Source organism: Corvus brachyrhynchos, unplaced genomic scaffold (assembly GCF_000691975.1).
Source record: "Corvus brachyrhynchos isolate BGI_N302 unplaced genomic scaffold, ASM69197v1 scaffold407, whole genome shotgun sequence".
NCBI lineage: Eukaryota > Metazoa > Chordata > Aves > Passeriformes > Corvidae > Corvus > Corvus brachyrhynchos.
This window is the reverse complement of record NW_008239056.1, coordinates 79,388-94,323: the sequence shown is the minus strand read 5'-3', so window position 1 is coordinate 94,323 and position 14,936 is coordinate 79,388. Positions and strand designations below refer to the sequence as shown.

General features: G+C 42.5%; 1 long non-coding RNA gene across 1 annotated transcript in view; it reads right to left on the bottom strand.

The window, feature by feature from the left end:
* LOC108447898 overlaps positions 1–8,285 on the bottom strand; it is a 12,218-nt gene extending 3,933 nt beyond the window's left edge. Inside the window, exons 1-2 of the long non-coding RNA XR_001863604.1 lie at positions 8,184–8,285; positions 421–1,313 (exon numbers count right to left, since the gene is read on the bottom strand). This is a non-coding gene — a long non-coding RNA (uncharacterized LOC108447898). The remainder of the gene's footprint in view (positions 1–420; positions 1,314–8,183) is intronic.
* Between the last annotated feature and the right edge of the window lie 6,651 nt (positions 8,286–14,936).

Sequence of the window (14,936 nt, the reverse complement as noted above, 5' to 3'; positions counted from 1 at the left end):
ATAGTAAAGAACTGTTATTCCTATTTCCCACATCTTTGCCTAAAAGCCCCTTGATTTCAAAATTATAATAACTTGGAGGGAAGGGGGGTCGCATCTGCCATTCCAAGGGAGGCTCCTGCCTTCTTTAGCAGACACCTGTCTTTGAAACCAAGACACCACATAACCAGAAGAGTCCTTTTGGTGCTCGCCAATAATTGTGAAATTTTACATTGTTTATGCCAATCTTACTTCAAAATTTTGAGATCTTTGGTTCATCTTGGAAGGGGTTAGGTTCCCTGGTAAAACATTTATATAACTTTTCTCGTTCTACATATGTACATCCTTGTTTTTGTTTTCTTGCCCAATATAAATCCTTAGCCTTAGGGATCCACCACTGATGTGTACTATTTGTTATAAAATGCCTTTTACAGGGAAGCTCACCCACATATGCTGTGTATTTAGGACCTCTCCTCCACAGACATTCTTCTCCAATGACTCCTGACCTCAAGCTCCACGCTTCTTCTTCCTCCCTCTCATCTGGTCCTGGTGATTCCTTCTCCCTTATCTTTAGGATCTCCTGTGGGGTCAAAGCAATCCCCTCCCAAGGCCAAACCTGTGCCATCCGGGTATCTCCACAAATCCAGCAATCAGTTATATTCCATTCATGACTTTTCTCAACTAGATCTAGGAACAAGTTCTTTCCTCCCATCATTCTGATCTCAGGTCCCTTTTTGATTACCCCTTCTACCTCTTTTTCTCTAATCAAGTCTGGCTCCCAGTTCCCTGCTTCTGCTTTCTGCTTTGCCGGGTCTTTCTCAGAGCAGATACATTTCTCTTTCATAGGGCATTCCCCCAGCAATTTTTGTTTACAACTCCCTACATTTTCAAAAACCAATAGGTTCGGCCATCCTCTATGCAGGTTTGCAGTTCTAAAAAGCTGGCACAATTAGGGCTCGGATTCGAATGGGTTCTTAGGATGGCCGTCCGAGAGTCTCCCGCATACAAGGGGTGGTGACATTTATCGCAGGATGGTGCTCCTCCCGCTTGGATGTTGATCATGAGGAGAACCCATATTAGTGGGGGTCCGGTACAGGGCACTCTCCCACCCATGTCTCCCCTCTAATCCCTGTTAGAGGATCCACGACTTCCTATCTGTGGCAAGAGTGTATCCTGATCCGGTCTTGCCCCCTCTCAATATTCTTACCCATTGGTTACTGTTACCCGCTTGCTGCGGTGATACTCTCCCTTTTGTGTCAACTTATTTTCCTTCCTTTTTAGGGTCTGATTTGCTAGGTGCATGGGAGGATACTCTATTCCTTCAGAGTTCTTTGGATCTGTAATGAGACACATCAAAAATTAGAAAAGGCTCTTTTAAATTTTTCAATAAATAACTATTTTAAACTTTAAATATTAATAAGTAACACTAGGTATTTCAATAAATAAACGACTTCTAATTCTAAAGACTTGTAATATCACCAAAACAGTTAATAAAGTTCAAATCATCTTAAAAACTCCATCTTTATCTGTCCTTTCATGGCTTCTTCTTCAGTGTCAGCTTGGTGTTGGTTGGGTTAACTACTGTCCACTCGGTTGGGGCTTGTACAGGTCCTTTCACCCTGGAGACATGAGTCCATCCTTTCTCTTGGGTCCTCATTGCTGTTGCTGTGGTCAGCAAAATTTGAAAAGGACCTTCCCATTTCGGGGTCAATGGCTGATCCTTCCAGGTTCTAATTAATACCCAATCACCAGGCTGGAATTTATGAATGTCGAAATCAATGGGCATAGTTTGGGGGAGATACCCCTTTTCTCTCAGTTCTTTGAGAGTATTTGCGACAGTCTGTATATATTTCCTTACACTCTGTTCTCTCTCTTCATAAGTTCCAAGATAGCCCGGAGTAGTTAGAAAAGGTAGTCCAAAACATCATTTCATAGGGGGAAACCCCTATGTCTGCTCTAGGTTTTGTTCGGATCCTCATTAGGGCCAGGGGAAGACATTTTAACCAGTTCATTTTAGTCTCTTCTACTAACTTTGTAAGGGCTACTTTCAGTGTTTGATTTACTTTCCACCGTTCCGGAGCTTTGTGGTCTCCATGGAGTGTGTAATTTCCATGTGATGTTTAGGGCCTCAACTAGCAGTTGTAACACTTAGGCTGTAAAATGAGGACCTCTATCTTAGTGTGTAGTATACCATACCGAGGTATTATCTGCTCTAACAGAATCTTCCCAACTACTTCAGCTGTTGTTCTTGTTGTAGGATAAGCCTCCACCCAATGGGTTAGGTGGTCGACTATGACTAGCAGATATTTAAATCTTTGCACCTGGGGCAACTTGGTGAAATCAACTTTAATACTCTGAAAGGGTCTTCTTGCTAATTCCCTTCCCCCAAGAGGCATTTTCCGCATCACTTTTCTATTCACTCACTGACAAGTTATACAGTCTCGTGTTACCACTTTTGAAATTGTAAAAATTCCAATACACACATATGTCCTCAGAAAGTGGTCACACAATGCTTGCGTCCCCCAATGTGTTGAGGCGTGTAACTCTTCTAACACTTCTCTAGCTAGGGCCTTGTTTAATACTTGTCTCCCATCTGGCATCCTCCACTCACCCTTCTCATTTTTGATTGCCCCATGCTTCTGGAATTCTTATAGCTCTCTCTAATGTGTGAGATCTCTCCATCCTTGCCCTTGTCTCTCAAACTCGTTATATGTAGGATGGTTCCTTCATCTCCTAAGGCTGCTTTCTTCGCTATCTGGTCGGCCAAGTTATTTCCTTTTATCTCCAGGGAGTCTCCTCTTTGATGTCCTCTTACATGCACTACGGCTATCTCCACCGGACCTCTTAAAGCTTCAAGTACCTCCTTGATTAAATTCTCATGCACTAACGTTTTTCCTTTTGAATTTACAAATTCTCTCTCCGTCCAGATTTTACCAAAAGTGTGTACCACTCCGTATGCATATTTCGAGTCAGTATAAATAGTTCCTTTCAGATAATTAAGCCACAGTAGTCCTCGTAATAAAGCATAGAGTTCACAGCACTGCGCCGACCATTGTCCTGAAAGTTTCCCTTTTTCTATAATGGTCATGTCCTTTCTATTTATCACCGCATACCCCGAAACCCGTTTTCCTGCTACTACTCTAGACGAACCGTCCGCAAAAAGGATCTTTCCCTCTGGTAAGGGGTGTTCCAATAAGTCCTCCCTTACTTTAGTTTGTAAGTCAATGGTTTCGATGCAGATATGCTCAAGTTCTCCATCTGGTTCTTCATATAAAAATTGGGCAGGGTTTATTGCTCGGGTTGTAGTTAACTCTAAATTTTCCATATTGTTCAGGATCAATTCATATTTTAAAAGCCTGCTGTCAGAGATGCATTGGCTAGCCTTTTTACTTAATATGGTTTTAAAATCATATGGAGTGTACACTCTAATCTTCTTACCAAAAGTCAACTTATATCCCTCCTCCACCAGAGTTACCGTGGCTGCCACGGCCTGGAGACAGGTTGGCCATCCCCTTACCACTGGGTCTAATAACCTTGACACATAAGCAATAGGTTTCTTTACTCCACACAACATTCCTGTACAAGCACTCCATAGGCCACTCCTTCTTCAACATTCACAAATAATTCATATAATCTGTCTAAATTGGGCAAACTCAACACTGGAGCAGTTACCAGTTTCTCTTTCAATTATTCCAACCTTTTATTATCTTCCTCATTCCAGGTTAAGGGTTCTTGCTCTACTAATTTGTCATACAAGAATTTTACTAGCTTGGTATGTCCCTCTATCCATAGTTTACAGTACCCGATCAACCCTAACAATTTTATCACATCAGTTTTTGTTTTTGGTGCTGGCAATGACAATATTCCCTGTATTCTACTCGAATCTAACTTCTTGTATCCATGCCCAATTAAATGACCCAAATACTTCACCTCCAATTCCACAAATTGCAACTTCCTTTTTGACACTTTCAAACCCTTTTCTCCCAGAAAATTTAGTAATTTAATCGTTGTTTCCTGGACCTCTTCTTTTCGTTCCCCTGAGGCCAACAAATCATCCACATACTGCAATATTTGTACTTGTCCAGCCAGTAAAAATTCTCTCATCAATTCTTCTAAAGCCTGACCAAATAAATTTGGGGATTCCGTGAATCCCTGAGGCAGCCAGGTCCATTGTAGTTGTTGTTTCCTTCCTGTAGTCTCATCATGGCATTCAAAGGCGAACCATCATCTGCTCTCTTTCTCAAGTGGGCACGCCCAAAAAGCATCTTTTAGATTGATTACACTGAACCATGCATGTCGTGATGATATTTTATTTAATAAGGTATATGGGTTAGTGACAGCTGGATAACATGCAATGGTTTGTTTGTTCACCTCCCTCAAATCTTGTACCAGGCGGTAGGTCCCGTCTGGCTTCTTAACTGGCAAAATTGGAGTGTTGTGGGGGGACATGCATGGCTCAAGTATACCGTCTAGAATTAATTCCTTAATTACAGGGGTCAGTCCCTCTTTTCCTTCAGCTGATATATGGTATTGTGTAACCCTTATGGGTTCATCTTATGTTCAGCTTCATCTTTTATTTCAATGGGTGGGATGTCTAACAATCCATGCCCTCCTCCTTCGGCCCAACGTCGGGATTAATAGTCTCCTCATCTTCTTTTGTTAACACCATCATTTTAGCCACCATTCTACCTTCCTCGGGGACTACCCCTATTCCCAGCTGTAATTGCAGGTCCCGGCCTAGTAAATTGCATCCCAATTTTGGCATATATAACAAATCTACACAACTTTCTCAGGAATTACCTTTAACTTGTACCTGTTCAATCATGGCCACATCAAATGGGTCATTCTTAGCTCCCTTAACCTTACATTTTCTATCACTTAACTTACAACCTTCTGGAAGCTTTGATATACGCAATCTGTCTGCTCCAGTATCAACAAGAAACTCATATTCTTCACTCTGGGGGCCAACTTCCAGATTTACCAAGGGCTCTGTGTGATTTTCAAAACCTCCCCCCAGAGCAAAGAGCCCCTGACACCCCTAACCATTTCCCTTTAAAATCTTTTCCAATGTATCTTGTTCCCTAGCAATTGCCTCATCCAAATTTCTTTTCTTACAGTATCTCTTTGTATGTCCCCCTTCACCACAACAATAGCATATGATTTTGACCCAGTTCTGTTTTCTCTGCCTGTATATCTTTTCCTTCTCCTCCCCATCTCCTTTTGACTCTCCCCTTCCAACTCCAGTGCTTTCTCTAGCTATCGCTATCATGATCTTCGCTTCAGTTTTTGTCTTCTCCTCCTCTCTTCTCAAGTATACCTTCTGCGCCTCCCTCAACAATTCGTTCAGGCTGTTTTCCTGCTAGTCATCTATCTTCTCTAATTTTCTTCTAATATCTGTCCATGCCTTGGTAACAAACTGGATCTTCACGAATACTTGCCCTTCCGGGCTATCTGGATCCACACAGAATATAATTGAAAATTCCTTTTTAACCTTTCCAACCACGCACTCGGGGTCTCGTCCTTTTCCTGCTGGCTGTCAAAAGCCAGCCTCGCATTGTTTGTCCTGGGCACAGCCTCTCGTATACCTTTTACTATGAGCGCCCTATAATCTCTCATATTTCTTCTTTCTAGTTCATCATTTAGGTCCCAGTCTGGTTGCACATGCGGCATTTTCTCCTCCCCCCGGGGTCCATTCCTATTCTCTCGCTCCCAGATCCGCATGCCAGCTGCCCTAATTAGTTGGATTTCTTCTGGGGAGAAAAGTATACCCATGATAGAATTCAACTCTTCCCATGTATGAATGCTAGGACCCAAGAATTGGTCAACCTGATTAGATATACCTAGTGGATCCTTCAGTAAACCTTTTAACTCCTTCTTAAAATTCCTCACCTCAGAAGCCATCAACGGCGCATTAACAAACCCAATTCCCCCTCTAGCACCTCCCATGGGCACTTCTCTCAAGGGGAATAATTGGTCCACTGTCTCTCCTTGAGGCACACACTTCTGGGTTTGAAACCTAGTATTGTAACCAGGGTGTCTTACCATCTCATCTGAGTCCTTTTTCATCTCTGATTCCTTTTCCCCCCCACAGCTGCAACCTTGCACTATACTTCCTTCAGCAGAGACATTGTGTATCAGGGAGAAACTAAGGGGTGTACTTTGAAATGTAGGAGGGATAAGGAGAGGCATAGGAAGGTTCTGTGGTATGGTTGGGACATTCGGGATACAAGGTTGATGTACAGGAGAAATTGGCACAGGTGTAGGGGAAGCAGATGGAGTCTCAGGTGATGGAATAGGGTGCAGCGGAGGAGGTTGGGGCAGGTAGTGGAGGTGGTGGGAGAGGTATTGGCTGAGTAGGGGGAAGTACCGGAGGAGTAGGAGGGTGAGCTATGGGTAGAGTAGGTGGTGAAGGGGGTGGAAGACAATCAAGAGGGTCCCACCCTTTTGAATTACTTTTCTCTCCTACTTCCTGTGCTTCTTTCTTATCCACTTCCTTCTCTTTTGTTACTTTGTACACTCTTACTTTCTTGTCCCAGATCTCATTTTCAAGCCAGCAGGCTGCGTGTAAGATTTCTTCCTCATTTTGGGTCTCCTTTAAATTAACGCGTCTGTTTAAAGCTCTGCACATCCACTTTTCTTTGGATCCGTACCAGGGCCAATAGACAGGCCCTTCCTGAATCACTTCCTTTGACCAGATCTCAATACTATAACTGATCATTTTAATTTTGTCCAATTTCTTTAAATTTTCATTCAAATCCAAATTTTCGAGCATTTCTCCCAATGGGCTTTCGGGAGGACTGTCTTTTAATTCGGTTTTGTCTTTCTTTGTCCTTTTATTCTTTCCCGCACACTGGCCCATGATTTTTGGTAATGTTTATAGAGTGTACCTAAGTGTCAACAGAGTTCTTTAAATTAGTTATTACTTAAATCAGAATAAAACGAACTATAAATAAAACCCTTTCTTTTTCTCTCTCTCTTACAAACTTATGGCAGTAGATAGTCCCTGCTTCAGAAAGGAATTAGCTTTAATCTATATTAGGCTCCTCAACCAGGAAACTCAATGATCACTACTTCTTAAATACCCACTAAGTGAGCCACACTACTGTGAAGCTCAAACAAAAGTTCGTACACAACTAAGGAGAACTCTTGGTTGCTAATCCGAAAAACCTCTCCTAAAATTACCTCATTACCAACAAAATTTAGTACACACAACGCACAAACTTATTAACATCTACCTAACAAATAATCGTATTTGAATGAACCAACAAAACCAAGGCGAGCTACCACAAGTTCTAGGAAACCAGGCAAAGCTAAGAGAGAACAGGTAAGGTTCTGATAAAAGGAGTGAAGGTCACGGGAAAATAACAGTATCTTTTAATTTTTAAACAAGGGGTTTTTTAAAAGCAGTAACTGTAATAATACAACTACTCGTGGGAAAATTTCTTAACTGTGGGAATTAAATGGCTGCCCGTGGGAAATCCAACAGGAAACCTCAGAAACTACAACCTAAATGGTGACCCAACCGGAAACCGGATGAACCCTATCAGGCCCTTTCGGCCCTTCCCCCTTCTGGGACCCAATTACAGACTCCACCCCTCGCTGGAGTGAGGGACCCTCCCTCCTCCGGGGAGTTTCCTCAAAAATTAAGATGGTGCCCGCCAGACGCCACTAGACACTTCTCCTCTACAGCCCAGATCTTAAAATGGCCGTGACACCAAAAATTTCTTCCCTACGGAATGGAGGTCAATGAAAGTCCCCTTAACTTTGAAAATCTCCAGTTAAGAGTCTTCCTTCCAGCCCACAAGGGTCCTAGTTCCCTAGGCACAGACTCTCTGGGGTCTGCCCTAAGGAACCCCCTCCTCCCAGGTGATCCTGGCTGATGGAATCGCTACTTCCCTGTCTGGGACTCCTAGCGATTCCACCCCCGATCTGGCGATGACCAAGCCACTTCTAACTGGAGCCTGCACGGGGCGGCTAGAAGTAGGGTACTCCTCCGTCTCCCACCTTTAAGGCTCCCTAGGGGTACAGCACTCACACGTTTTTCACTCGCTTCCCTCCTTTCCCGGCTGGGCTCCTCGTGGAGGACTGGAACCGCGGTACTCCTCACTCGCTTCGGGAGTCCGCTCTATGCAGCCCCCGTCTCACTCAGTCGCCACTACACGCACACTCGTAACCCCTAATGCCTCAACCCCACTCACAACACCAACCTGACAGCGAGTCCCGCTCCTCAGAGGGGAATCCTCTGGGTTGTCGGGCCCCTGATCTTCTCTTGGGACAGCCGACAGTCCTCCCAATGGTCACGAAGAAATCCAGAGTCCAGGCGGCAGAAAAAAAATTCTGCCGAACGCATCTTCCCTGAACCCGTCCTTCTCTTTCTCTTGGGACAGCCGACAGTCCTCCCGACGGTTGCGAAGAAATCCAGAGTCCAGGCGGCAAAAATTCTGCTGGACGCATCTTCCCTGGACTTGTCCTTCTCCAGGACCGCCCAGGGGGCGTGGCTTATCCTGGACGAGTCCCCAGAAAACTGTTATAAACGAGGCTTGGACCTTTTGGGTGGAATAAAAGTCTACTCGTTTATTAAAAAGAAAACCAGGAGCAGAGACTCGAGGTAAGCCCAAGTCCCACTCGACAACCCAGAAAAACCAAACTGTGTGTCGCACAGGGATTCCCTTGGACTCAGGTTCCTCAGGAAGACCAGGGGCTGAGCCCCGGAGCAGTTCTTAGAGTCTCTTTTGATGCTGTGATTGGTGCAGCTCAGATCCTCCTCTGATGGCTCGTTGCTAGGGTCCTCATTGGTGTTCAATTCTGTCAGTCTCTGGGGCGTCGCATGATTGGTTGGCCCCTTGATCAATAATCCTTCAAAATGTTTACATCATGATTATTGAGTTGTCTTGAGAACATTCTAGAACATTCTCCTCCTTTCTATAGACCCACTACTTTCCCCCATTGGTGTCCCCATCTAGTGGGTACATGGCAACATTACACCCATACAATCACAGTAACAATTAACTCATTAACTGCATACCCCACTTCTCTAACAAGCAACTTTTAACTTCTTCTCAACCAAAAAAAAAGACCTTTTTAACCATTTATTACAACCTCTTGAAACAGGACAGGGCAAAAGACCCACTCTAAACTCAATGAACCCCTTCCAGACCTCATTCAGAATAGCACTCAGTAATTCACCTGTGATGTGCCATGTGTCTGTTCATTGTAGTCCCCAAGTATTTCTAATACTGTAAAGAATTGCGAAGCATTTGCTGTGATTTTAGAGACTGTTATTATTTAACTACTCAGACACTGGTGATTAACTAGAATTTCTGGTTGACCAGTAAAAAGACCCAAGGTGTTACCTGGTTTGTCTGTGGACTCATTCATTGAGGGACAGGTGAGAAGAGAACCAGGAAATCCTGGTTTACAGGCAGGTGCTCCACACCACCAGACACTTTTGTTTCCCCTTCAGCAGCTGCCAACCAAATGCATGTGTGGAAATAGTTATAAACATATCTGCGGAGCATTCTCTTGGGTTGTCTCTCTTTTTCTCCCTAAAACTCTAAAAGGAAAAATGCATTTGGAAGTATGATGTGATTATGAAACATGAATTTCTGATTAGAAGTATAATTACATTCCCTTTTGATGCCAGCCAATGGCGTTCACACAGGCCAGATCATAACACGTGCACTCGGCAACCTTAAACCTCACCAATTTCTCAACTGCCATTTGAAGATAATAAAGGAAATCCGTGTTTTAATTTTTAATATTTTCAATGCCTGTTCTTACAGCCATTATGTATTTTGGGAATGAACAGCTGAATCCATCATCCTGTCTCCAATTGAATCTCCAGAGGCATGTTACCTGAACCTTGCTGCTTTTTTTCTCCCTCCTACACAGACTTGCTCTGTTTTCACTTTTTATAACCACACTGTATATTAACAATAAGAACATTAACTCATAAAAACATTAACTCATTGGGGTAAAATTATACCATGAGAGTGCATCCAACTCCCTATGTGTTTTGACATTCCATTTAGCAAATGGTGTTACCATTTTAAGAGTGAGTCATTTCAGCTCTGAACCACTGCAAGGGAAGTAGAAGGCTTGTGAAGAAGAAAATGTAAAGACAGATACATGTATTAAATCTGTTTTAAATTATGTTAGAACTGAGCATCAAAGAACAGAGCTTCATCTCCCACATAAAGGACCTGGTTGCTGAAATGCCAAGGGGCAACTCTCATTGCAGGGCATTTGCTTGGACAGCAACTGGTGGAGTGGGTGTCTGCACTAGAAATGCCTCCAGAAGTGCCAGACTGAAACCAAGGAGATATGAATTAGAATTTATTTTTTTAAATGAAGAAATGAAACAGCAGAAACTGATGGAAGTTTTGATGTTTCCTCTCAAAGCCATGTTAGCATTAGCACTAAACAGATGTCCCATGTTCCAAAGAAATGGCAGGTTTGGCACCTCTTCACAGTTAGCAAATTTAATTATGGCTTCAAATGCAGTAATGGAGCAACCTTGCTTGGCTATAATAGGATCTGCAATTGGCACCAGCTTTCCTTCCCTCGTATGGGGAACTGCAGAACAAGGTGCTGCACATGTTCCTGCTGTATTATATTGGGTCAAATTGGGGTCTGATTAAAATACTATGGAAGGGAGGGGAGGAAAAATAAGAAATTAGGAGTAGGGACAAACTCAGTGTTTTCCTGCAATTCTAGTTTCTCTGGGCATATTGGTTGGGTTTCAACTGGATGCGAGTTCAAATCAAATAGCTACTTTAATTAGGAGAACTCCCACTCTATCTGAAATAACACCGTGTTCTGGACAGAAGATCAGGACAGGCAGAAGAACTGGCATTGTCTGAAGAGAAGACAGTCCTGAGATAGGTACAAAGAAAGGAAAATAACTCTTTAAATATACCACAAATACTGGGGAAGAGTTTTCTTCTTTTCCTCTCCTTTGGGGGAGCCAATGAGATTTCAGAAGGTTTGGTACAGAGTGGGAAAAAAACTCTTCTGTCAACTCCCACTGCAAGTCTGCATCAGCACATCCAATAGCAATAACAACAATGCCTATCTTGTTATTTGGATATGTAAAATATCCACCTTAGGCAGGTCAGACTCTTTATTACAAGGCCATTTTCTGTTGCTAGTAACTTTGCCAGATTTAAACCATTTGAGCTGAAATTCCGTTTTTGACTCTGTCCCAGGCTGAATCTGCCTGCAATGTTCCCCTGCATGTGCATTTATGCCTAACTGGGGTGGCTGATTCTGATCCAAAGCAAGAAAAAACAACTTATAAAATACTGCTTCAAAAACTTCATATCTCCAGAAAGGAAAAATGACATTAAAATAATCCTTGTGACGGTTTTCCTGCCAGAAGAAGAGGAAAGGTAACTATGTGCAAGGTGGATGCTACTGAAAAAATTATCTTATGGTACTGCAAAATGCAATGCTTCCCCACAGCCAAGGTCAGCAACAGACACAGGTAATGCTCTAGCCCAAATTAATTTTAATTTAGTAATATTCTGACACACAGTCATTTTCTTTCTCCCATTGAAACTAATGGGACTTTTCCATTAAATTTATGGAGTCTCAAAGCCTCTTGTTTGTATTTCTTTAGAATTGTACCCCCCTGTGACATCTCTTAGGCACCAGGAATTACAACCCACTTGTGCTATTTTACTATTTTAAAGCCCAGTTTTTATCCCTAACATTGACAAGGAGCTAATTATTCTTATTTTCCTTTCTCTCAGTACTTTTTTGTTTCATAATTTGAAATTATAATTATTACTGATGTAGAATAAAACATGAAATTACCCCTGATAGCACTGAGAGCAGAATACACAAAGGAGCCAGGCCATACTCTGTGAGAGGGACCAGTTGACTCTGCAATTAAATAACGTTGCCATGGTAATGGGGAGATCCAGGGTATAGCTGGGTAACACTAATTAAGGACGGCACGGAGACAGTCACGGGTGACTGCTGAGCTGGAATCCAGCTGCCCCACCAGAAAACAACAAAGCAGTTTATAAATATTAATAACCATTTGCAGCACCTAGTCGTGAGGAGGAAGGGGATGTTACAGGGAAAAATAATGAAGGAAGAGGACTGTGCGTGGCAATGTCTGTGCAGGGCTACACAGCAAGTGATGGCAGACCCACCGCACTCTGTAACTCCCTTCTGTGTTAAAGCCACTTCCCCTCCAGATTTCATCATTCCTAAGGAGAGCAGGAGCCTTTGTGTCACCTGGGACTCATCTGAGGCTGCTCGTACTCAGACTCATCACCTGGCACTGGTCTGAGGTTGCTTTTGCTCAGACTCATTCCTTCAAGCCAAGCAGAGCAAGAGACAAGACCCACTGCTCATTCCATTAACAGCCATTAGTGTTCTGCAGCAGCAAAAAGCAAATTACTCTTCTCCATCTGGCTCACTGAGCTTGTGAGCTTGGCTGAAGGAGGACCTGGAGGGTGGGACCTGCCCTTCCAGAGGTAATTTGGACTCAGTGACTAAAGCAGTAACACAGAGTGATTTGTCTTTGTGTGGAAGCAGTGTCCCATTTGTATGAACAGGTCTTACAGAATGAAAAATGATGATTTATTCTCATTTTAGTAGGAAAATTCCCTCTTCTCATCAGTCTTTTTTAATACTGTAACAGACCTTCAGGAGATAAAGCTGGGCTAACAGCACCTGGTGGAAGTCCTTCAGAGAAAAGAAATAAGTTCCAGTGGCTTTTTGATTAAATTCTTATGGACAGAAATGAAAAATAATACAGTTTCCTGATACCTTGTTATCAGTAATGGCTATACTGGTTATTGGAAGGATATTGATGTCAGAAACATTTCTGCAGGTCTACTCTATGCAACTCATTTTACCTCTCCACCACGCCTCTCAAATGTGAGAGAGCCAGCCTAGATTATTCAAGGATCTTAGATTTTAAAAATGAGACCTTACAGAGTTTCAGCTACTGAGCCAGCTCATAAATCCAGTACTTCAGGTGGCAGCCCTTGGCAGGGAACAACCACCCCGTTAAATCATGCTGGGCAAGAAACTGTCATTTCAGTGAATCATGAGGATTACTAATTCTATTATAATATGTGCATGTGTGAGGAAGGTAATTCAGGAGGAGTTTTAGTTCCATCTTTATGGCGTCCTTCAGAAGATTATGATCCTGGCCGCTTTTCCCTGTTGTCCATCCAATTTCCACAGTGACTGTTAAAAGTTTCAACAGCAGCAGTTAATAATGACAAGCAAAGTATAAACCTTTGGAAAGCTCATTCCTGTTTTGCTGCTCCCCTGGTTGCTGGCGTTAACATCCCACCCCCCTCCCTGAGCGTGCATTTACAATGGGATGCAACACAGAGGTCTCATGGCTGTGGTACCTTCATGGTCTTGTATGACACAGACACATTTGAAGGTGGTTCAGGGAAACCAGATGATCACCCAAAAAGGGAACTGGCCCACCTGCTTGTGCCTGAGTTATTGCACACCCAGGAGGTGAGCTCTTGTTTACGTGTGAGCTCTCTTTATTATTTACAGAGGAAATTTTATATTATTAAGGCATCTTTGAATTTTAGAATTTTTTTAAAAATTTTTTTTAACTTTTTTTTTCCTGATGCATGCGATCACAAAAGTGACAGTTAATTAGAGAACAAGCACTGTTAACTATCAAATTCTCACAGTCCAGTGGCTAAAAAACTTTAAACATCAGTCTGCCCTAAAAACAAATTCAAGAGCAGAGCAAACAGTTCTGTCTGAACACTACACACAGAGCCAAGTTTTTGGTAGGTTCTGGTTGCAAATATTTAATTTTGCACTCAATTGTTATTTGGTGAGAGATGTGGCAGTAACTTCTATTTGACCTTAGTCATTCTGAGAGATAAATGCATGTGAAAGATTTGAGAAATTTTGCCATCTCACCATTACACATAAAATGTATGACTTCTCCCAGATCAAATACATTTGCACTTTTAAGAGACACTAAGTGGATGCAGACAGATTTGATGTATTAATCCACCTGAAATAATACACATTACATAATTCAGTATTAGCACATTTAATGGGAAACTGCACAAGTCCAAAGTGTTGGTAATTTCAGGCCCATAATTTAAAAGTACCTGGTTTAATTCAATAGAGATAAAAAGCAAATTTGTTCTTTCCTTCACTAATGAAATAGTACTTCAAGGTGCAATAAAGAAAAAATTTGGCTCCACTCAGTGCAGTCTTTATTTGGAAATGGCATACACTGTTCTCGATTCATAAAATCTTGCATGTGTTTAGGTACTAAAGAAGAAGTGGATGCTGGGTTTTGTCACCAGTGTTTGTGAGACACCTTTATCCATTTTGCATCAGCAGATGTAAATTGCTGGAGGCAACCATTAAGCACAAGTAAACATGTGTTGCCTTTTAAACACTGTCACTGCTATAACAGACCAATGGCATGGTTATAAATATGGCCAATAGGGCTTTCTGTGAATTTTTAAAATCCATTTTCAAAGTATTGCTCATTATGTCCCGTGTTTCTTCCTGTATGGTCCCTTGGCACATATATATAGCCCTGTTTAAACAGTGGGGCAGGGAGTTGTTCTCTGGTACATTTTGCTGTGTATTTCTGTTAACTCCCCCTCACCCTTGCTTGTGAGACACTTAACCACCCTTTTACTTCCCCTCATAACAAACCAGAGGATGATCAGAATAACCTGGGATTGAGCTACACAGAGATTAAGGACATGCCTGCACTTTGCAGTGGAGCATGGTAAAACCAGTTTTAGGGAATCTCTGTTTGTGCCTAATAAGGTGCCACAAGCTGTTTCGCCCAACACATGGTGCTATGTCAAAACACAACTCACGTTCAAAGAACCAGGGGTAGTTAGGGGTAATTGCCCTGGCACAGCTATTTTGCTCCTGGTTTTGGAGCTGACTTGCAGCCTCCCCATAGGCTTGCTTAGAACAGTGTGTAGAAT